Source organism: Oncorhynchus kisutch, linkage group LG14 (genome assembly GCF_002021735.2).
Source record: "Oncorhynchus kisutch isolate 150728-3 linkage group LG14, Okis_V2, whole genome shotgun sequence".
Taxonomy (NCBI): Eukaryota; Metazoa; Chordata; class Actinopteri; order Salmoniformes; family Salmonidae; genus Oncorhynchus; species Oncorhynchus kisutch.
This window is the reverse complement of record NC_034187.2, coordinates 48,442,357-48,466,128: the sequence shown is the minus strand read 5'-3', so window position 1 is coordinate 48,466,128 and position 23,772 is coordinate 48,442,357. Positions and strand designations below refer to the sequence as shown.

The 23,772-nt window shown below is 42.2% G+C and overlaps 1 protein-coding gene and 1 long non-coding RNA gene across 15 annotated transcripts in view; both read right to left on the bottom strand.

Moving 5' to 3' along the window:
- The window catches only part of LOC109903788 (ubiquitin-associated protein 2-like), a 52,831-nt gene extending 49,075 nt beyond the window's left edge, over positions 1-3,756 (bottom strand). For 11 of the 13 annotated variants that reach the window (XM_020500731.2, XM_020500733.2, XM_020500736.2 and 8 more), the window contains exon 1: positions 3,493-3,665. The gene's annotated coding sequence lies outside the window, so the exon portion shown is untranslated. Of the gene's footprint in view, positions 1-3,492 lie in introns of all 13 variants that reach the window. The other 2 variants (XM_020500732.2, XM_031788471.1) reach the window with 2 other exon arrangements.
- A 6,650-nt stretch (positions 3,757-10,406) lies between these two features.
- On the bottom strand, positions 10,407-23,115 carry LOC109903797 (uncharacterized). 2 transcript variants are annotated; one of them, XR_004202816.1, is made up of 6 exons: positions 22,485-23,115; positions 21,946-22,006; positions 18,819-18,884; positions 14,170-14,360; positions 11,487-13,743; positions 10,407-11,180 (listed from the first exon to the last, which is right to left on the bottom strand). It is a non-coding gene; the product is annotated as an uncharacterized LOC109903797 (long non-coding RNA). The 2 variants fall into 2 exon arrangements; XR_002257076.2 differs by lacking the exon at positions 10,407-11,180 and having other exon boundaries at positions 13,581-14,665.
- Between the last annotated feature and the right edge of the window lie 657 nt (positions 23,116-23,772).

The following is a 23,772-nucleotide window of genomic DNA, read 5'->3' as shown; positions in this document are numbered from 1 at the left end:
AGCAAGAAACCTGGTGGTGTAGTGGATTCTAGTCGTGTTAGTGAAGAGTCCGGGAGGCATCTGCTGTGTAGCCGAGTGATCATAGGGTCCACTGAGCAGGACGGGAGATGGGCCTGGCTCAAGGCTAGCTTCGGGGCTGGGCCACTCGGTGGCAGCTAGCTAGCTATGATGATCTGGAGTAATGATCCAGGGCTTAGGGCAGAAATCCGGTGTTGTAGTGGAGAAAAACATTCCGATATGCTCAGGGTTGATAACGCGCTGAGCAGGCAGGCTGGCAAGTATTATCCAGGCTAAAAGCAGCTGATATCTGTGCTGAAGGTAAAGGCTGCTAGCAGTGGCGAACAATGACTAAATAGCTAGTAGATAACTAGCTTCTGATGGATGTTCTGGTTATAAGGTCTACAAATAGCAGATCCGTATCACATTGGGTGAGGCGGGATGCCGGAAGGTATATTTCATTTTTAAAATGTTGAGATTGAAAATATATACAAATGTATACAAAAAAAGACTAAATGTACACGTGAGACCGACAAACAACGTCTGCACTGCTACGCCATCTTGGAATCAACTGAGCAAATGGGAAGAAGAACTCTGGCCAGGGAGGTTAACAAGAACCCGAAGGTAACTGACAGAGCTCCAGAGTTCCTGTGTGGAGATGGGAGAATCTACCAGAAGGACAACCCATCTCTGCAGCACTCCACCAATCAGGCCTTTAAGGTAGAGTGTTCAGACAGAAGCCACTCAGTTAAAAGGCACATGACCGTCCTCTTGGAGTTTGCCCACAGGCACCTAAAGGACTCTTAGACCATGAGAAAACAAGATTCTCTGGTCTGATGAAACCAAGATTTTGCCGAAATGCCCAGCCTCACGTCTGGAGGAAACCTAGCACCATCTCTACTGTGAAGCACGGTTGTGGCAGCATCATGCTGTGGGGATGTTTTTCAGCAGTCAGGATCAAGGGAAAGATGAAAGGAGCAAAGTAGAGAGAGAACCTTGATGAAAACCAGTTCCAGAGCACTCAAGACCTCAAACTGGGGCAAAGGTTCACCTTCCAACAGGACAACAACACTAAGCATACAGCAAAGACAACGCAGGAGTGGCTTCAGGACAAGTCAATGGCATTGAGTGGTCCAGCCAGAGCCCGGACTTGAACCCAATCGAACATCTGGATAGACCTGAAAATAGCTGTGCAGCGACGCTCCCCATCTGACCTGACAGGGCTTGAGAAGATCTGCGGAGAAGAATGGGAGAAACTCCCCAAATACAGGTGTTCCAAGCTTGTATCGTAACACCCAAGAAGACTTGAGGCTGTAATCGTTGCCAAAGGTGCTTAAACAAAGTACAGAGTAACAAGGGTCTGAATACAAAATTTGATATAAATTGGCTAAGGATGCTACCAACCTTTTTTTGCTTTGTCATTAGTATGTGTAGATTGAGGGGGAAAAACAACCAATTTTAGAATAAGGCTGTAATGTAACAAAATGTGGGAAAAGTCAAGGAATCTGAATACTTTCCATAGGAACTGTATGTACGCAAATAATTATTCTAATCACACCGGTTTGAGTGTACACTGCAGGGACCACTGTAGAATGATCACACCCGCATCCCGAGTGGCGGGAGTCGCAAAATAATTTTAGTAATCCATGTTATTCAATTATTGCACCCACTGCGCTCGCGAGCATCTGCGTTGCCAAGGGCTAAAATAGAAGTCATTCCTATTTCTGATGCATATCGCGCTGAACGTCCTGCCTCACCCATCTCCTCATTGGTTTATAGAAGCAGGTACCCACGTGCCATCTCCTCATTGGTTATACCCACGTGGGTGATTGAAAGAAACTTTGTTGCCGGTTGTTGTGGTAATACAATGAAAGTTTAGATGCAATCACTATATAAGTTCAAAGATGAAAAAGCCTGGAAGGAGGAGAGATGACTAGAAACAATTTGGTTGGCCGTTTTGTGTGGATTAATTGTTGGGGTAGAGGTCCTTGTGCATTTCAGGTAAAATAACTCAATGTTTATATATCCCAGGAAAAATTTGCCAGCAACAGCGAACTAGCTAAATATGACAAATTAACGTTAGCTAGCAAGTGCAAGCTAACTAGCTAAATTGCCATACATGTTTAATGCTTTTCGACCTGTCCCCAAATTAATGTCATTGGTTCAGTTTGTTTTGATATTTTAAACTGCGTTTGGTATAGGGGGACAAAATAAATGTATGCACGATGGTGCAGCCAGTTTGGGTTCCGTGTAAGGCACTGCTAGAGGCGTCACTACAGACCCGGGTTTGATCCCAGGCTGTGCCGCAGCCGGCTGCGATCTGGAGAACCATGAGCAGGCGTCATCAGAGTTGGGGTGGGTTTGGCCAGCCGGAATGTCCTTGTCCCCATCGCGCTCCAGCGACTCCTTTTGGCAGGCCAGGCGCATGCATGCTGACCTCAGTCACCAGTTATACAGTTCATAATGTCATTTAATTTGTAGCTAATAGTTATGTTAAGCCACACCTCGCCTTGTATCTATTTTAATTTGAGTTTTTGTAGAAATAGGCGGGGTCTCTGACTGTGGCTGTTGTAACGACCTATCCAAAGAGATGGTTAACTAGGCTAACGTTACCTAATTTTAAACAATGGTCCTAGCTAGCAAATTGTCCAACTTCAATTCTATACCTAGTTAGGTAGTTAACGTTAGGTTTAGTATATCCAAATAGTATCCAATGAAATTTGAGTTCGCGAACATTACTTAGCTACTTTAGCTAATTGAGATCTGGCAAATTACATTTATTTGGCACACATTTGCTGGGAGGCTAACTAACAAGATAATATAGCTACTATGGTAGCTTGTTAGCTGAGGCTAGCTAACAAGCTACTGTAACTACTATGGTAACTTGTTTGCGAACTAATTTAGCAGATTGTAATGGCGTCCACTAGCGAACGATGTAATACACACATCGCTCTGGATTTGACATCCACAACATGGTTTTATTTAGCTAACGATAGCTAGCGATTCGTCTCTAGCTAAGCTACCCAACGTTACATAAACTCCATGAATATTATTTCACCACAACCATTAACTAGCTAACGCTTTCAATAAATACAATTTGCTTCATAAACATAACATTGTCCAAATGTTAGCGAGCTAAGATGTCATTTTTAGGGAACATCCATCCAGCCTGGTCGAAGATGTCGATGAGATTCCGTTCTTCTCAACCTCATGGCGAAGAGAAGATAGCTAGCTAGATTGTTGCAAATCATCACTTTTACCCTAACTGGCAAACATGGTTACTAGAAAGGCATATTACTGAGCCCACAAACGCATTGGCCGCACATTAACGTGGTAACTAACTCACAAATCACATTACATGTTGCACTATACAGCACCAGCAAACGCGCCTCCGTTGAAAACGCTACCGATGTCTCTTTAAATAAACACGACACCGAGGCTCTAGGTAGGCCCGTAGGCCCAAAATAAAGAAAATAAATAACAAGCGATACTGACCAGAAACCCAGATGAATGTCAGATATTCTGCTATAAAAACCGACCAAGCGGTCTCTCTGTCGACCTCCTAATCGGATTTCGACGAAATGAAACCTCAAAGCCCAAAAAATAATACACTTATATGAGGAACTATGCCGAACCGACTCGCGCAGACAATAAGCGAGAGACTCGGCATTTACCTGTGTCTTTTCCACTTTGACACCGCAAATAGCTCCGTCACGTGGTTGACCGGGCGCTTCAACGTAACTAACCCCCGGACACGTGATCACCCATCTCAAAAAAAAAAATGCATATCAAATAAATAAACAAACTTTAAAATATTTATAGTGATTTCCTATCCTAGATTGTCAGAGTGACTGGCTGTTCAGCAGGACCACTATTAGCTGCACTACAGTGACAGTGATGGTGTGTCTAAGGAGTGTGCCAGGTAACCTCAATCTTATCTAAAAAAAAAAACATTATTGGCATGCCAGTCGCCCTGAATGCTATTAACACTAGATTGTAATTATCTTGTAAACCTATTGGGGACCACTGTCCAATTCACAATATGTGATGAGTTGACATTACTTTTAATCAGTGCTCAGGTACCGGAACACATTGAGAAAAAAAGTGTCAAACACAACGTAGTGGAAAGTAGCCTACTATACATGGTGGTGAAACGGACAGCACTCTCCAAGGTGCTAATTCATTCAAAGAATTTTAGACGTCACTGCAGAATGCCTACAAGGCTTACAAGTCCGAATTTCTTATTGCCTCATTTTCTAGACATCAATGTTCAGCAACATTTTTAGACGACACTGCAGAGTAAACGCCATATTCACACATACTCAGCTGTGGGGCTTACAATACCCGAATTTCATATAATTTTTAAGACATCAAAGTAGGAATAGAACAAATATCGGAATATAGCTTTAAATTAAATAAATCAACGTAGGCCACAGCAGAACACAAATATGAGAATATATAGGCCTCCTGCCTATGTGATAATATGAATCACATTTTCAGATTACAAACTTTTTCTGCTCTTAGATTTAACTTCATTCAACTTTCTAGAGTTTTCCCTCTTAGTTAACACTGTCAACGTTTCCCTTTACTGTGGAAATTGTGACAGAACCAACGCAATATTAGCCACTTTCAATGCAACATACTGAAACAAAACGTACTATGCAAGAGATTTTGTTGTAGGCCTATATGCAGATAGACTATTGCCATATATGGATCTGTGCCATTTACTTGGAACTGGACTGTGTTTACAGCTGTGGTCGAGTAGATGCGCTTGTTGTGAGATCAAATCAAGAGCTGCATGTAGCCATCAATCAATCAATGTTTTTTTAAATTGATAAAGCCATTTTTACATCACCTAATGTCACAATTTGCTGCACAGAAACAGAGCCTAAAACCCCAAACAGCAAGCAATGCAGGTGTAGAAGCACAGTGGCTAGGAAAAGCTCCATAGAAAGGCCGGATCCTAGGAAGAAACCTAGAGAGGAACCAGGCTATGAGGGGTGGCCAGTCCTCTTCTGTCTGTGCCGGGTGGAGATTATAACAGAACATGGCCTTGATGTAATATGTTCATAGATGACCAGCAGGGTCAAATAATAAGTGGTTGTAGAGGGTGCAACAAGTCAGCACCTCAGGAGTAAATGTCAGTCTACTCCTGATGTCTCTAGAGAGTTGAAAGTAGCAGGTCTGGGACAAGGTATCACGTGAACAGGTCAGGGTTCCATAGCCACAGGCAGAACAGTTGAAACTGGAGCAGCAGCACGACCAGGTGGACTGGGTCAGCATGGAGTCATCAGGTCAGGTAGTCCTGAGGCATAGTCCTAGGGCTCAGGCCCCCAGAGAGAAAGAGAGTGAGAGTGAGAGAGAGAGAGAGAGAGAGAGAGAGAGGGAGAGAGAGAGAGAGAATTAGAGCAGGCATACTTAAATTCACACAGGACACTGGATTTGGTGTTGGAGGGCCAGTAGGAGGCACTCTTTCCTCTGGTCTAAATTTTTTCCCAATGCCCCATGGCAGTGATTGGGGACACTGCCCTGTGTAGGGTGCCGTCTTTCGGATGGGACGTTAAACGGTGTCCTGACTCTCTGAGGTCATTAAAGATCCCATGGCACTTATCGTAAGAGTAGGGGTGTTAACCCCGGTGTCCTGGCTAAATTCCCAATCTGGCCCTCAAACCATCACGGTCACCTAATAATCCCCAGGGTGAGGCGTAAAGCTAACAGACTGACCCTAGCCCCCTGACACATAAACTATTGCAGAATAAATACTGGAGGCTGAGACAGGAGGGGTTGGGAGACACTGTAGCCCCATCCAACGATACCCCCGGACAGGGCCAAACAGGCAGGGTATAACCCCACCCACTTTGCCAAAGCTCATCCCCTACACCACTAGAGGGATATCTTCAACCACCAACTTACTATCCTGAGACAAGGCCGAGTATAGCCCACAAAGATCTCCCCCATGGCACGAACCCAGGAGGGGCGCCAACCCGGACAGGAAAATCACATCAGTGACTCAACCCACTCAAGTGATGCACCCCGCCTAGGGACGATATGAAAGAGCACCAGTAAGCCAGTGACTCAGCCTCTGTAATGGGGTTTGAGGCAGAGAATCCCAGTGGAGAGGGGAATTTTATTTATTTATTTATTTTACCTTTATTTAACCAGGTAGGCAAGTTGAGAACAAGTTCTCATTTACAATTGTCAACTTCACATGTGTGTATATATTTGTGTTGAATAATTATTTGTATAGATTAAGAAAATACATTTATATGAATTTCATGATTTATTTCAATTATTTTTTCTTTCAATTATGTAGTGATGTGCTCTTGTGTTCTGATTAAAACATGGAATGGGACCAAATGGAATACACCATTGGTGTGTTTTGATTCTTCCACTAGATGGCATTAGCATGTTGGGGAGCGACTTGGTCCACTGCATTTATTCAAGGAAAGGGGCTTGTAAAGTACAGTATGCCGGGTGATCAATCAGTATGACACCCTATTCTTGGATTTTCAGCAAGGAAGAACCTATTTTATTTTTTTAAGTTCGCAATTTTAATGCAGAAAATAGAGACAAATGGTATGGACAAATTATAGGCACCCTGGAGCTATTATAGTGCATTCATAAAGTATTCAGATCCCTTGATTTTTTCCACATTTTGTTACATTACAGCCTTATTCTAAAATGGATTAATTTGTTTTTCCCCCTCAACAATCTACACACAATACCACATAATGAAGAGCAAAAAACAGTTTTTTAGAAATGTTTGTTAATTTATTTAAAAAAAAATGTTTTAAATGAAATATAATTTATAATGAAATAACATATACATAAGTATTCAGACCCTTTACTCAGTACTTTGTTGAAGAACCTTTGGCAGCAATTACAGCCTCAAGTCCTTTTTGGTATGACGCTACAAACTTGGCCCACCTGTATTTGGGGAGTTTCTCCCATTCTTCTCTGCATATCCTCCCAAGCTCTATCAGGTTGAATGGGGAGCATCACTGCACAGCTATTTTCAGGTCTCTCCAGAGATGTATGATCGGGTTGAAGTCCGGGCCGCTCCGGCTTTGTCTTGGCTGTGTGCTTAGGGTCGTTGTCCTGTTGGAAGGTGAACCTTCACCCTGGTCAGAGGTCCTGAGCGCTCTGGAGGAGATTTCATCAAGGATCTCTCTATACTTTGCTCCGTTCATATTTCCCTCTATCCTGACTAGTCTCCCAGTCCCTGCCGCTGAAAAACATCCCCACTGCATGATGCTGCCACCACCATGCTTCACCGTCGTGATGGTGCCAGAAATCCTTCAGATGTGACGCTTGGCATTCAGGCCAAAGAGTTCAATCTTGGTTTCATCAGAACAGAGAATCTTGTTTCTCATTGCCTGATTGCCAAGAGGCACCTAAAGACTAACTCCAAGAGGGCTGTCATGTGCCTTTTACATAGGAGTGGCATTAGTCTGGAGTGCTGCAGGGATGGTTGTCCTTCTGAAAGTTTCTCCAATCTCCACAGAGGAACTCTGGAGCTCTGTCAGAGTGACAATCCGGTTCTTGGTCACCTCCCTGACCAAGGCCATCCTCCCCCGATTGCACAGTTTTGCCGGGCAGCCAGCTCTAGGAAGAGTCTTGGTGGTTCTAAACTCTTGGTGGACCTTCAATGCTGTAGACATTTTTTGGTACCCTTCCCCAGATCTGTGCCTCGACACAATCCTGTCTCGGAGCTCTACAGACAATTCCTTTGACCTTATGGCTTGGTTTTTGCTGACATGCACTGTCAACTGTGGGACCTTAGATAGACAGGTGTGAGCCTTTCCAAATCATGTCCATTCAATTGAATTTACCACAGGTGGACTCCAATCAAGTTGTAGGAACATCTCAAGGGTGATTAACAGAAACAGGATGCACCTGAAATCAATTTAGAGTCTCATAGAAAAGGGTCTGAATACTTATGTAAATAAGGGATTTATGTTTTTTTAATTGTAATACATTTGCAAAAAAATTGCTTTGTCTTTATGGGGTATTGTGTGTTAGTAATAACCTCAACCATACGTCTTCTGTAGTTGCGGATCAGACCTGCACAGCGGTCAGGAGGAATTTTGGACCATTCCTCTTTACAAATATTATATCCTCTTTACAGAAATTGTCTTTATTGAATACATCATTTAAACATTCACAGTGTAGATATCATGACACTAGGCAAGACCCAAATGCAGACATAGGAGGCAGATGGTTGGAGTTGAAGATGTTTAATAAATTTAAGATGAAGATCAGATCAAATGTTTTGACCAATTTATGCAGAAATCCAGGTACAATATTTACAAAGGGTTCACATACTTTTTCTTTCCACTATAGATACTGCAGAGGAAAACTAACATTCACTGTAACTTTCACAGAAGAGGCTATATCATCACTTATTCATGATGAGTAGTCTGTTTCAGCAAACAGTTTTGCGTGGATTACAGTAACTCCCCTACCACCTTTACAAACCAAAGCAATTAGGAACCCTCTACTCCCTCCATCTCGATATCATTTCCCTATTGATGGCTGCAAAGCATGCAGGGTTTGTGTGTCTGTATTGTATAGTGCCTTCGGAAAGTATTCAGAGACCTTGACTTTTTCCACATTTTGTTACTGTTCTAAAATGGATTTTTTTTTTATCCTCTGCAATCTACACACAATACCCCATAATGACAAAGGGTAAAGTGTCTGAACAGTGATGTCATATTTCAGTTTTTTATTTTTAATACAATTGCAAAAATTTCTTAACCTGTTTTTGCTTTGTCATTATGGGGTATTGTGAGTAGATTTAAAAAAAAATGTTTTTTTAATTTCACCTTTATTTAACCAGGAAGGTAAGTTGAGAACAAGTTCTCATTTACAATTGTGACCTGGCCAAGATAAAGTAAAGCAGTTCGACACGAACAACAACACAGAGTCTGTTTGTTGACTTGGCTTTCGAAGACCTTAGAAAGGCAGGGTAGGATAGATATAGGTCTGTAGCAGTTTGGGTCAAGAGTGTCCCCCCCCTTTGAAGAGGGGGATGACCGCAGCTGCTTTCCAATCTTTGGGAATCTCAGACGACACGAAAGAGAGGTTGAACAGGCTAGTAATAGGGGTTGCAACAATTTCGTTTTAGAAAGAAAGGGTCTAGATTGTCTAGCCCGGCTGATTTGTAGGGGTCCAGATTTTGCAGCTCTTTCTGGACATCAGCTGACTGGATTTGGGAGGAGAAATGGGGAAGGCTTGGGCGAGTTGCTGTGGGGGTGCAGTGCTGTTGACCGGGGTAGGGGTAGCCAGGTGGAAAGCATGGCCAGCCGTAGAAAAATGCTTATTGAAATTCTCAATTATAGGGGATTTATCGGTAGTGACAGTGTTTCCTATTCTCAGTACAGTGGGCAGCTGGGAGGAGTTGTTCTTATTCTCCAAGGACCTTACAGTGTCCCAGAACTTTTTTGAGTTAGTGTTGCAGGAAGCAAATTTCTGCTTGAAAAAGCTAGCCTTGGCTTTTCTAACTGCCTGCGTGTATTGTTTTCTAGCTTCCCTGAAAAGTTGCATATCACGGGGGCTGTTTGATGCTTATGCAGAACGCCATAGGATGTTTTTGTGTTGGTTAAGGGCAGTCAGGTCTGGAGAGAACCAGGGGCTATACCTGTTCCTGGTTCTAAATTTCTTGAATGGGGCATGCTTATTTAAGATGGTGAAGAAGGCATTTTTAAGAAAATAAACAGGCATCCTCTACTGACGGGATGAGGTCGATTAGCCTGCTCGCTGAAGTGTTTCAGGGAGCGTTTGACAGTGATGAGTGGAGGTCGTTTGACCGCTGACCCATTACGGATGCAGGCAATGAGGCAGTGATCGCTGAGATCTTGGTTGAAAACAGCAGAGGTGTATTTAGAGGGCAAGTTGGTTAGGATGATATCTATGAGGGTGCCCGTGTTTACGGCTTTGGGGTGGTACCTGGTAGGTTCATTGATAATTTGTGTGAGATTGAGGGCATCAAGCTTAGATTGTAGGATGGCTGGGGTGTTAAGCATGTTCCAGTTTAGGTCGCCTAGCAGCACGAGCTCTGAAGATAGATGGGGGGCAATCAGTTCACATATGGTGTCCAGAGCATAGCTGGGGGCAGAGGGTGGTCTATAGCAGGTGGCAACAGTGAGAGACTTGTTTTTAGATAGGTGGATTTTTAAAAGTAGAAGTTCAAATTGTTTGGGTACAGACCTGGATAGTAGGACAGAACTCTGCAGGCTATCCCTGCAGTAGATTGCAACACCGCCCCCTTTGGCCGTTCTAGCTAGTCTGAAAATGTTGTAGTTCGGAATGGAGATTTCAGAATTTTTGGTGGTCTTCCTAAGCCAGGATTCATGGGGGAAATGTAATCAATTTTACAATAAGGCTGTAACGTAACAAAATTTGGAAAAAGTCAAAGGGTCTGAATACTTTCAGAATGCACTGTATGTGTGTGTGTGTGTATCTGCCGCATGCGTGTACGTGCATCCGAGTGTGTGTGTGTGCTGTTGGATCATGTGGCAGATCTTCCTCTGCTGGCTCTTCAGCATGTCGTCCAGATGATGGATCTTCTCCTTCAGGACAGCCAGCTCCTTCTCCAGCTCCTCAGTTCTCACACCACAACCCAGTGGTTACATAAACAGAATTACCATCATATCTACACTGTGTATGAACATGCCATATTTATGGGTCCACATTTTAAAGGGAGTATACCGTTTCCTTTTTAGTATCTTAAAAAATATGCTGTATACTCTTTTCAAACTTTGGATTTATAAGTATGGCAATTCATGAACGTTGTAGGCTTGAGTAGCAATGTTTCAATGTCTGTTGCTGAGGACTGTATTGTTGTATACTCATGTAGAGTTGTATATGAGATACTATGTGCAGACAGTCTACGTTTCAGTTGTATGACTGATTTGTAGTCATTATGGCGACAGATCCTCCTCACCTCTGCCTTTTCTCCTGCCCCCCCCCCCCCCTTGGCTGCTCTCAGCTACAGCAGTTCAGCCTCGCTGTCGGCCATTTTGTCCTTCAGGACAACACCCTCCAGCTCCATTCCCCCCAGCAGCCGCTCCAACTCCTCCAACCTCTGACCTCGCTCCTCCGCCTACCCCTCCACTCCACTCCACTCGCTGCAGGTGCTTCGACTGCTTGTCAAGACGCCGGCTGAACTCACCGCTTTCAGTCTGCAGGGGGAGTTCCCAATTACATCTAGTTACAGTAATGGTCAGGAAATAGTTCAAATGTCTTAATCAGTGCATATTCAATTGTGGACTGGGATGTAATATTATGCAACACATATGCATCATGATGACACTGGAACTAATGAACGAACGAACAAAACGATAGAGGATGATAGAGAGAGAGGGATGGGGAAAAGAAAGAGGGAGACCGATGAGACAGTAGACAAGTTGAGTAAAAAAAAGGATGGGAGATGAAAAAGAGAGAGAAAGAGGGGGATGAATATTCTTCATCATCTGGTGAACACTGACCTGCATTCAGTCCTTCTCCTCCTGGTGTCTCTTCTCAGACTCTTTCAGCTGAGCATTCAGGCGCTTGCTCACCTCCCATACTTAGCACTGCCCTCTGAATTCTCCCTGACATGTGCGAGAGAGAAAAAGCAAGCTCAATGAACCTGGACATAGAGTAAACAAACAAATAGAGAGTGCTAGGTGCTGACATACTATTTGCATACCATTTGCAAATAAGTGTTTCCGTAATTGCCTGAGGTAAAAGGTCACCTAAATAGGTTGGTGCGTCAGGTGAATGTCATGTGTCTGTCAGCTGAATACACACTGGTTTTCCCAGTAGAAGATCATATATGTAACACTATATGTATCGTTTTCTTTAACATGACACCTTCTTAGAATGGAGGCCAGTGTAACAGGACTCTAGCATACACAGACAGGTCATAGAGCCTGAGATAATGTGGTGGGAAATTGGATATGTTGTGCTAAGGTGTGTGTGTTGCGTGCGAGATCTCTCGATATATTTGGTCTGTATCACTACAGTCTGCGTGAAACTGAGACCAGCAGCCTTTTCACAGAACAGAGTGATGTGGTGAGTGGACACATATGACTTGGCAAATACTTTTATAGTTTGAATATAAATGTAATTTTCAGTTCATGTTCAAATTCAAATTCATACTCAAATTGTCTCCACAGTAATTTAATACTTTCTTTATATAAAAAGCACTAATGTGAAACTGATGCAAAACAAAAACCACAACATTTTAGATAACGAAAGTTAGAGGGTGTTGACATGCAAATATGGTCTTACATTTGTGTATGACTCTGTCCCAACAATGTTATGATTGGTGACAAATGTTTGGTTGGTAGGCAGGGTGTCTATGTAAACATTGGCTGGAAACTGAGGCAGAGTGAAGGGGTTAGTGGAGTAAAACAGATACAAATACTGACGATGCTGGATTGTTTGCATTTGAGTATTAGAAAGAGCTTGAGATGAGCCTCTGAAGGCCATTTCACACTGCATTGTTCTTAGCCCCAGGCTATACTTGTCCCTGGGCTAGCTTAGCCTATGTTCACACAAGCATTGTTAACCCTGGCTGGGCTATGATTTAACCCTGGGCTAAGGATTCACACTTGTATTCCAAAGCCTTGGGCTAACGGACAAACAACATGCGAGCAACATTCTCTCTCTTACACGCAACCTATGTTACAAGTAATAAGACATTTATTAACATATTATGTACTTTTTAAGATTTATTTTTATGTGTGACAATAATGTTTTGCTTGCTCAAAGTCACACTTGCAAGTTTAAATTGCACTCTTGACTGGCCTGTGCAGGGGACCCATCCTCCTCTCGCTGGACCACATTTCTTCTCTCTTAACTCAGTGTTTGCTCGCGCGTGCCATCTCATGCTTTTGAATTGGATTTGACATCATCGACTATCAATTATATTTGTCATTGGATGTTTTTCTTTTTTAATACAGTCAGTGATAGTCAGTCCTCGGATGGGGCCACAGTGTCTCCTGACCCCTCCTGTCTCAGCCTCCAGTATTTATGCTGCAGTAGTTTATGTGTCGGGGGGCTGGGGTCAGTTTGTTATATCTGGAGTACTTCTCCTGTCCTATTCGGTGTCCTGTGTGAATCTAAGTGTGCGTTCTCTAATTCTCTCCTTCTCTTTCTTTCTCTCTCTCGAAGGACCTGAGCCCTAGGACCATGCCCCAGGACTACCTGACATGATGACTCCTTGCTGTCCCCAGTCCACCTGGCCATGCTGCTGTTCCAGTTTCAACTGACCTGAGCCCTAGGACCATGCCCCAGGACTACCTGACATGATGACTCCTTGCTGTCCCCAGTCCACCTGGCCATGCTGCTGCTCCAGTTTCAACTTCCACCTGACTGTGCTGCTGCTCCAGTTTCAACTGTTCTGCCTTATTATTATTCGACCATGCTGGTCATTTATGAACATTTGAACATCTTGGCCATGTTCTGTTATAATCTCCACCCGGCACAGCCAGAAGAGGACTGGCCACCCCACATAGCCTGGTTCCTCTCTAGGTTTCTTCCTAGGTTTTGGCCTTTCTAGGGAGTTTTTCCTAGCCACCGTGCTTCTACACCTGCATTGCTTGCTGTTTGGGGTTTTAGGCTGGGTTTCTGTACAGCACTTTGAGATATCAGCTGATGTACGAAGGGCTATATAAATAAATTTGATTTGAGTGATACAGGAGTCAAATCCCATAAGGAATCTCATCAGATCAGATGACATCAGCAAGCCAGAGCCATCTGTGGAAAGAGCACAGGTAAAACCAAGATATAAGTGCAAACAGAATGAATGTATCCTTCAACATAAAATTCCAACTAAAACGATGACATGAGCTCTGTCACAATTGATCTCTGCTCAACTCCTCACTTCCTCTCCACTCGCATCCATCTCGAAACCCATTGGAGGAGGTCTAAGGCGAGGAACCTTGGGTCGTCTCCTCCAATGGTGTTTTAGGAGGCGTGATGGTCAGTTCTTGCATCCATAGCTCTGTCTATGAATTTGAGAGTGGTTACATTTCTCCAGCCCCATCCCTCAGTTTTTTATCAAACAGGGGTGGGGAGTATACTTCTTATTGTTTCAACTGCTGAATGCCGCTTTAAAAAACAGATAAATGAGCATACTAGTATGTTTAAGCATACATGACTGTTGGCAGTGCTGTGCCATACCTTTAGCTCCCAGGTACAGCAGAGCTGACACACTAAAGATGAAGTTACGGCAGATGTCTTGACCACCCTCTCTGGCTGTTCTCTAGACAGAGGTAGTGCTGGAAGGTGTCCCATGCACTGTTTGTGGCCACGTCACCTCCCTCAGAACCAGTGAAAATCTCCAGGTTCTTACAGTGGGGCGTTAGCATAATCTATAGAGAGGGCAGAACAATACAGGAGATGGAATTAGATTTAGTGTGGAGTTGGAAGTCCTGACATAAAATCCTTGTACAATCCATAGACATTGGTAAAATGGTCATCAAAAGCATGGCACTAGAGTTTGAGGAAGGTGGAACGATACATATGTGCCGCGTTGTGATAGGCATAAGATGAGTTGGTGGCCCACTGGTCCAAACTTGAGGTCCTCAGCCTCATTGGTGTAGTGGCCAGGGAGATGAAGTAGAAGCCTGACTCCACCTGCTCAAATGTGTTCCCTCTACACACACTAACCTGTCTCCTGAGAACAATTGGAGTGAGTGAGTGAGTGAGTGAGTGAGTGAGTGAGTGAGTGAGTGAGTGAGTGAGTGAGTGAGTGAGTGAGTGAGTGAGAGAGGAAAATAAGATGTCAGGAAATGTCACAGAGTTCAATTGGAGTTTAAATGTTTTAACATTTTAATGTTTCATTCAAGGCAACAGTCTATTTTAAGACTGCTCTGGCTGTATCAAAAGAGGCAACAATGGTTAATCATTTAGCCAAATAGGTGATAACAAGATGTGGGACTGGACTGAGCTGAGCTATAGGGCAATTCCACTGTAGCAGAGTGATTCTGATCTCAGATTATGTCAAAAAGAAACCAATGATTTCAGAGTGAAACAAACGATACAACTCTATGCACATGGACTACTTTTAACAATTTGCATCATCGGTGTGTCTGACATGCATTTTAAAGTGAAAAATCTTAGTCTCCGCATAACTCCGTTACCATGGAATTACCCTGTACCTATCCATGCCACTTGTCAGTCAGCATGGCTCAGTACTGAACAGTATGCTGTCAGTTCATGCCCAACCAGCTCGTGGAGAACTATCCTCCTATAGGTTCACCTTACCTACACTACTCATATTGTTTAGCAATGACTATCACATACATTCAATACAGAAACATCTTTCTAACCGATAGACAGCAGCTTTGGTTAAACCACATGGCTAAACAATAGATCGCTATCTAACATTATCTAGTTAGCTTCCTAGCTACCTGACGTTCACCTAGCTTGACTCATCAATAGCCTGCTTTAATAACACCTCTTAAGGATCAGACCCTTTTTTTTTCAATTTTCACCTACAATGACATACCCAAATCTAACTGCCTGTAGCTCAGGACCTGAAGCAAGGATATGCATATTCTTGATACCATTTGAAAGGAAACACTTTAACGTTTGTGGAAATGGGAAAAGAATGTAGGAGAATATAACCTTTTAGATCTGGTAAAAGATAATACAAAGAAAAAAAAACATTTTTTGTACCATCATCTTTGAAATACAAGCGAAAAGTTCATAATGTATTATTCCAGCCCAGATGCAATTTAGATTTTGGCCATTAGCTGACAGCAGTGTATTTGCCAAATTTTAGACTGATCCAATGAACCATTGCATTTCTGTAAAATAAATGTTGTATCAAGACTGCCCAAGTGTGCCTAATTTGTTTATTAATAACTGATCAAGTTCATAATTTTGCACTCTCCTCAAACAATAGCATGGTATTATTTCACTGTAAAAGCTGCTGTAAATTGGACAGTGCAGTTAAATTAACAAGAATGTAAGCTTTCTGCCCATATCAGATATGTCAATGTCCTGGGAATGTTTTTTATTACTTACAACCTCATGCCAATCACATTATAATCCCCGACTTCAATTTCAAAATCATAATTGATTAGCTAGGTAGTTGGTTAACTAGTTTCGATAATGAAAAATTAGTCCAAATTTTTCCTCTCTCTACCCTACTGATGTTACATTTGCACACCCCTTGGTTAACATAGAGATTCTGGGAACATCAGAAGGTGGGGGGAAATGAACTATATTCTGGTAATCCGGCCAATTGAACATATGCGGTGGTACTTAATGAATATGATGTCAGTCAATGATAAGATGACATCAACTCTACAGTGGAAAGTCTACACATCAGAGTTATCGGATTCACATGGAATGTGAATTTAAATGTTTGAATATGAAATTATTTGTGATGGGATGAAATGTGATTTTAGCTTCTAAAATGTGAGATTTGGGTTTTCATAAGGTTAGGGCTCTGCTCAATCAGTGGCCCGCCCCTGTGAAGAGACAGGGGTTATAAAACTTTTCAGACACACCCTTCTCGCTCCACTATATAAAGCCTTGACGAAAATGTAACCTCCTGTTCCGAGGATGTGAGGATGACGGTCCAATGTCAGAATGGTTCAGAAAATAACTACAGAACGAAGCCAACATCAGCGTGAGCTTTGGTTGCGAATGGTATGAACTTTTAACTCTTATTCACTACAGAGGTGTACCTCCTAGCCGTTGAGTTAGCAACAGCAGCTGCAAACGAGGGTTAGGAAGGAACAGACAGAGTATCCGTCTATCACACAACAACGTTACTACAACGTTTTCCAATTGACCACCAGAGACATTCTTCAAAGGACTCGGTTTGGCAACACGGTCTTCCATCTACCACCAACCTACTGAAGCGCAGCTCAGAGTAAATATTTATTGCATTTTCCTTTTCCAAATGGCCGGTAATTCAGAATGCATAAGATACTGTATTTACGATAGCACAGCTTCTTCCTTTGTTACTCAGCCTTCCCGCTCTTTCACTCAAACCCAGCCCCTTTTCTTTTGTGTAACAAGCTGTCATATCTGCTCCGCCCGCTAGGGACGTTTTCCTTTATGACGTAATTTGTAATCAAGTTATGATTAATTATGTGTGTGTGTAATTCTGTGTGATTAGTTAGGTATTTAGTAAATAAATAATTAAACCCAATTTTGTATTGCTGATTCAACTTGTTAGCCAGGGTTCATGAAGATAACCAATAATTTACAACTTTCAGATGAGACTGAATTATGGTGATGATTAATATTGACTGCTATTGATGTAAAATATTACTAGGTCTTTAAGAGTTTATTCGGAAGATAACAGCTCTATAAATATTATTTCGTGGTGCCCCGACTCTCGAGTTAATTACATTTACATGATTAGCTCAATCAGGTAATATTAATAACGGAGAAGTAATTTTATAGGATAGCATGTCATATCACTTAATCCGGCATAGCCAAAGACATGACACATGTTTCCCTCTACACATCTTTTCTGTATTTTACACTGATCAGATACATGTCCCATCCTTTGGCATATAAAACACTGCAGTGCATACAGATACAACTCTTCACTGTTCGTAAGCCAACACAACAGGAGGCCTTTCTTTCTAACTAGATCGGCGGGCTAAGACAGTACCAAAGATTATAGATATACTGACAAGACACATGTTTCTCCGCCCTAACAATGGGAGTCGTTGTCCACAAAGCGGCAAGGCGGGCTGTCTTGCTGCCACCTATCCTTTCTCTCAGCCATCATTCACCTTTCACTGTCCCCTTTCATCTCTATGGTTAAAAATCCAGTTAAAAATCCAGTTAACCAAAATCCACTCTACACATCTTTTCTGTCTTTTACACTGATCAGCTACATGTCCCATCCTTTGGCATATAAAACACTGCAGTGCATACAGATACAACTCTTCACTGTTCGTAAGCCAACACAACAGGAGGCCTTTCTTTCTAACTAGATCGGCGGGCTAAGACAGTACCAAAGATTATAGATATACTGACAAGACACATGTTTCTCCGCCCTAACAATGGGAGTCGTTGTCCACAAAGCGGCAAGGCGGGCTGTCTTGCTGCCACCTATCCTTTCTCTCAGCCATCATTCACCTTTCACTGTCCCCTTTCATCTCTATGGTTAAAAATCCAGTTAGAGCAGTCAAGCTGTGATTGGTCCAAATACCTGACCAATTGCGTTTTTCAGTAGACTGTTACAGGCTATGATCATTGGCTAGAATTTCCGTTCTAAAATTATAGTAAGCAGTTGTGAGAGCAAAATGGATTTTGGAGAGCAAACTGAAAAATTGGTGTGACAGGGAGAAAAGACATCCATGATGGGACACAACATTTCTGTGAGTGCAGTAATTTCTGAGTCTTGACATGTAGTAAGTATTTCTTTAGGCAAACAAACATCTCTGCTTTCTAATTTACTGCGTGTGGAAATTCAGTTCTGCTTGCTCAAAGTCACACTCGCAACCTCTTAAGTTTAATTTGTGCGCAACACGCTGGCTTGCACTTGTCCTCTGCTCGCTCGACCACAGTTGTTCTCTCTCCAATCAAGGAATAAATAGTATGAATTTACATGCAGAATGCATTACAGGCATCACAAGCCTATGTCAATTAAGTAAAAGTGTCACATTTGTGATTGGACAGTGAGCATTCTAGGAATGTGCAAGTGTGAACACTTCAGACAGTGAACACTTCAGAATGTGCAAGTGTGAACACTCGCTTGGCTCCGCGCTAAAATCTCCCTTCGCACAGGGCTAAGGAGGCTCTTAGCCCTGGGCTAATTTGTAATGTGAACGCACCTTGACTGGCTTAGCTACCTTATTGTTGTTATTATTTTGTCTGGCGACCATCTGTTCCCTCAAAGTCTTCAAACAGTACCGAACCTAAAGAGAAAGACACCACACATAAGAATTGACATCAAAAATACACACACACACTAGAAATACTTTGATTGGAATGGAATTGGAGGAAACGGCTGCCGATATACGGGCTCCTTTTTTTTGCATTGTTTGTGACTTATTTTGTTCATAATGTTGATGCTACCGCCTCTTATGAACTAAAATAGCTTCTGGATATCAGAATAGTGAATACTCAACTCGAACTGGACAAATAATTTTTCTTTAATGAGTCTAAAGCGAGGAATATAATGCTGGTCCCAGACCAGGTCCAATTCCCTGTCATTCACATGAAGAAAATATGGAAATACAGGGGGCGGAAAATGTGAGAATGTGTCGGCAAGTGGGTAACCCGCCTCAACCATTCATTATTTTGGCCAACGTGCAATCACTGGAGAATAAACTAGATGAGCTCCATTCAAGACTATCCTACCAATGGGACATTAAAAACGGTAATATCTTGTGTTTCACGAATCATGGCAGAACGACGACATGGATAATATACAGTTGGCTGGGTTTTCCGTGCATCTGCAGGACAAAACAGCTACGTCCGGTAAGACGAGGGGTCAGGGTGAGCGATGTCTAATATTAAGGTAGTCTTGAGATATTGCTTGCCTGAGCTAGAGTATCTCATGATAAGCTGTAGACCACACTATCTACCAAGATCATTTTCATCTATATTTTTTGTAGCCGTCAATTTACCACCACAAACCGATGCTGGCACTAAAACTGCACTCAATGAGCTGTATAAGGCTATAAGCAAACAAGAAAATGTTCAATCAGAAGCGGTGCTCCTAGTGGCAGGGGACTTTAATGCAAGCAAACTTAAATCCGTTTGACCTCATTTCTACCAGCATGTCACATGTGCAACCAGAGGGAAAAAAACTCTAGACCACCTTTACTCCACACATAGAGACGCATACAAAGCTCTTCCTCACCCTCCATTTGTTAAACCTGACCATAATTCTATCCCCCTTATTCCTGCTTACAAGCAAAAGCTAAAGCAGGAAGTACCAACGACTTGCCCAATATAGAACTGGTCAGATGATGCGGATGCTACTCTACAGGACTGTTTTGCTAGCATAGACTTGAAAATGTTCTGGGATTCATCCAATTGCATTGAGGAGTATACCACCTCAGTCAACGGCTTTATCAATAAGTGCACCGACAACATCGTCCCCACAGTGACCCTACGTACATACTAGAGGTCAACCGATTAATCGGAATGGCCGAATAATTATGGACGCTTTCAAGTTCATAACAATCGGTAAATCACTGATTATGGCCGATTACATTGCACTCCATGAGGAGACTGCGTGGCAGGCTGACTACCTGTTACGCGAGTGCAGCAAGGAGCCAAGGTAAGTTGCTAGCTAGCATTAAACTTATCTTATAAAAAACCATCAATCTTAACATAATCACTAGTTAACTACACATGGATGATGATATTACTAGTTTAACTAGCTTGTCCTGCGTTGCATATAATCGATGCGGTGCCTGTTAATTTATCATCGAATCACAGCCTACTTCGCCAATCGGGTGATGATTTAACAAATTCGCGAAAAAAGCACTGTCGTTGCACCAATGTGTACCTAACCATAAACATCATTGCCTTTCTTAAAATCAATGCACAAGTACTGTATGTCACATGCAGTTATCGAAAATATATGGGAATATCTGCTCAATCCAAATTTACAACCAACTGATTGCAGCACTACCACAACAATGGAGGAGACAAGTGGAAAAGGGAGAAGGTAGGGAACTTGTTTGCCTGCCATATATTAAAGATACAAATTGGATGAAAGGAACTGGCATAAATAGACAAATAAGTGTTTCATCTGGGGTAAAAAATGTTGACAGCTGCGCCATACAGGTTGCAAAAAAACTGGAGGAGATTTTCAATGTACCAATTCCATGGAACATGGTTTATGAACTGGTACAAACAACCACACTTGACATGACACTTTTTATCAATTAAAATGATTATTTAAATTATTGCTATCAACAGAATGCTATATGTATGGGGCATACAACAATCTCAGCTCTGTAGATTTGGTTGTGAAGAGACTGAATCAGTAGATTACTTATTCTGGTATTGCCCCTATGTAGCTTGTTTCTGGTCACAGGTTCAGGAATGGTTAAAGAAATCACAACATGCACTTAAAATTAACCTTACAAATAGCAGTGTTGGGCAATCTGGAAAGCCATAGCCAGTCAATAAATAATATAAAATTAGGAAAGAAGTTAAAATGCATTATATACACACCAAAATATGTTACAGATACTATAAAAATTTCCCATCACTCAGACAGTTAGTGAATACACAGCATCCAGCACATCAATCAATCAATCAAATATATAGACAAAAGCCCTTTTTACGTCAAAATAATAACCACAGTGGTTATAGAGGGTGTAATAGTTCAACAGCTCATGAGCAAATGTCAGTTGGCTTTTCATAGCTGAGCAATAATAGGTTGAAAGAGAGAGTCGAAACAGCAGAACCAGGACAAGGAAGCACATCCATTGAAACTGGTAAAAAAAAAATATTTGGAAAAACAATTCCACTCCAATTCCCTTTATGGATGGGTGTATCTTTGAATTCGCTGTTGAATGGCCTGCTCCTTCTCCATTTTCAGAACACCATCCCGCTCCCCCAGAGTGATCGATAGTATATTTTAGCTCGCACAGTGATGAGTGTGTTTCTGAGCTCTCAGGTTGATGTAGCGAGTTATGGTCTTCACTGATCTCACTCTCCGTCAGCTCCATCTGTGGCGACTAGGGGCAGGACTCGATTGTATACTGATGGTCGTGAGCGCAATCTAGCTGGGCCCTGAGTTCTTTAGTGATGGTCCCGGTGGACCTCTTCTCCACCACAGCACAGGAACACTCTGGCACCCAGGGGTCAGTTCGGCATGCTTGTACGAACCGTTCTTTCCTTTTGGTAGAAAACAATTAAGGAATCTATTTGGCTATAGTTATATTCAAGAATCACTGCATATACTTGACATAAACAATAGCCTTAGAAATAACATGGATTTGCATGTACCACCTGCCTCCTGCACAGTCTCCTCCTCCAGGATGAAAACATTTTCAGGGATGAAAATGTCATCCTGAAAACAAGCAAACGTTTTGTTAAGACAACTGAACCCACATATCAGTTGGTATTAACAATCTATCTGTTGTATGCTTTATCAACACACACACACACACACACACACACACACACACACAGCAAATACAGGGACATGTATTTATCAGCAAACATTAGCTATGTCAACTTCAGTCTAGCTAAATGAGGTGGAGCTAACAAAACATTACAAAAACAAATCTGTCAACAAAATGTATTACAGTACTTGTCTGAGGTGGGAGCTAACTACAGTAACTAACGATACCTAATAACAGGGGTACACGGATAAACTGTTGCAATTTTAGTTGCAGTTGAGTTGCTTGCTAACCTTATTTGCTGGGGGGTGTTACACAAAACACTTCAGATGTAATTAGCTAGTTACCTTCGACTGGAGTTGCAACAAAGTTGTCCAGTGTCTAACGCTAGCCTAATCAACCACAGTTATGACCGGTTAACGTTACCTCTGGGGCTCCATTGCATTGACTCGCGTGGCCTCCTTCGTTCAGTCGCTTTTGATGATGGTCGGTCGGTAACCCCTACACCATAACCCTCGAAATGTCCTTCATCGCGAAGTCTGCCTCTGCGAAATGCTGTCTGCAGATCTGCAACCTACTTCTCTATCTATAAACCGACACTATGAGATATCCCGTGTTTACTATTATATTATACAAAATGTCCAGGGTACGCTGAAAGGCTACATGTTAATATCCATACAATTACAGGGCTATAATACATTTTATATCACCACGCTGTAGGTTATTACTGTGGCCAGGAAAAGCAGAGTATAAGTAAAACTGCTGCCAACGTACCACAAAGCCACAGGTAGCATATCCCCAAAAAACGTTGGCTCAGCGAAATGCAGAAGCTATTTAATACGATTCAACAATTCCCTTTGGCAATCATTTACTGACACCGACCAACGGCAAGAACAAATAGAGAGTAGCATAAGCAAATAATAACTCGGATAGTGCGCCAGTATCTGTGCGTTAGAGATGTCGACGATGAGTATTACGTGTATCGTCGACATCTCTAGCGCACAGATACTGGGGCAAATAAGTAGCTGTTAACGACATATACAGGCGCGTTAATGGCCTACTGTAGTCTACCTGCTATAAAAGAGGAAGTTCCAGGCGAGATATCAGAAGTGCCGTATCAAGTCTCCTTTGATTTTCGAGAGGTGTGTTTGCTCTCGCAGTGTAGTTGCCTAGAACAAAACACTGATGGAGAAGACAGGCTATGTGCACACTTCCCACAAAATGAGGTGGAAACTGGGCTGCACTTCCTAACCTCCTGCCTCAATGTGTGACTATATTAGAGAGAAATTTCCCTCAGATTACACAGATCCAAAGAATTCGAAAACAACCCCGATTAAGATAACCTCCCATATCTACTGGGTGAAAAACCACAGCGTGTCATCACCGCAGCAAGATTTGTGACCTGTTGCCACAAGAAAAGGTCAACCAGTGAAGAACAAACACCATTGTAAATACAACACATATTTATGCTTATTTATTTTCTATTTTGTACATGAACCATTTGTACATCGTTACAACACTGTATATATACATAATATGACATTTGTAATGTCTTTATTCTTTTGAAACTTCTAAATGTTTACTGTTAATATACCAAAGTGAAATAAACAATACAAATTATCTACCTCACTTGCTTTGGCAATGTTAACATATGTTTCCCATGCCAATAAAGCCCCTTGAATTGAATTGTTTCACTTATACTGTAGACAAACAA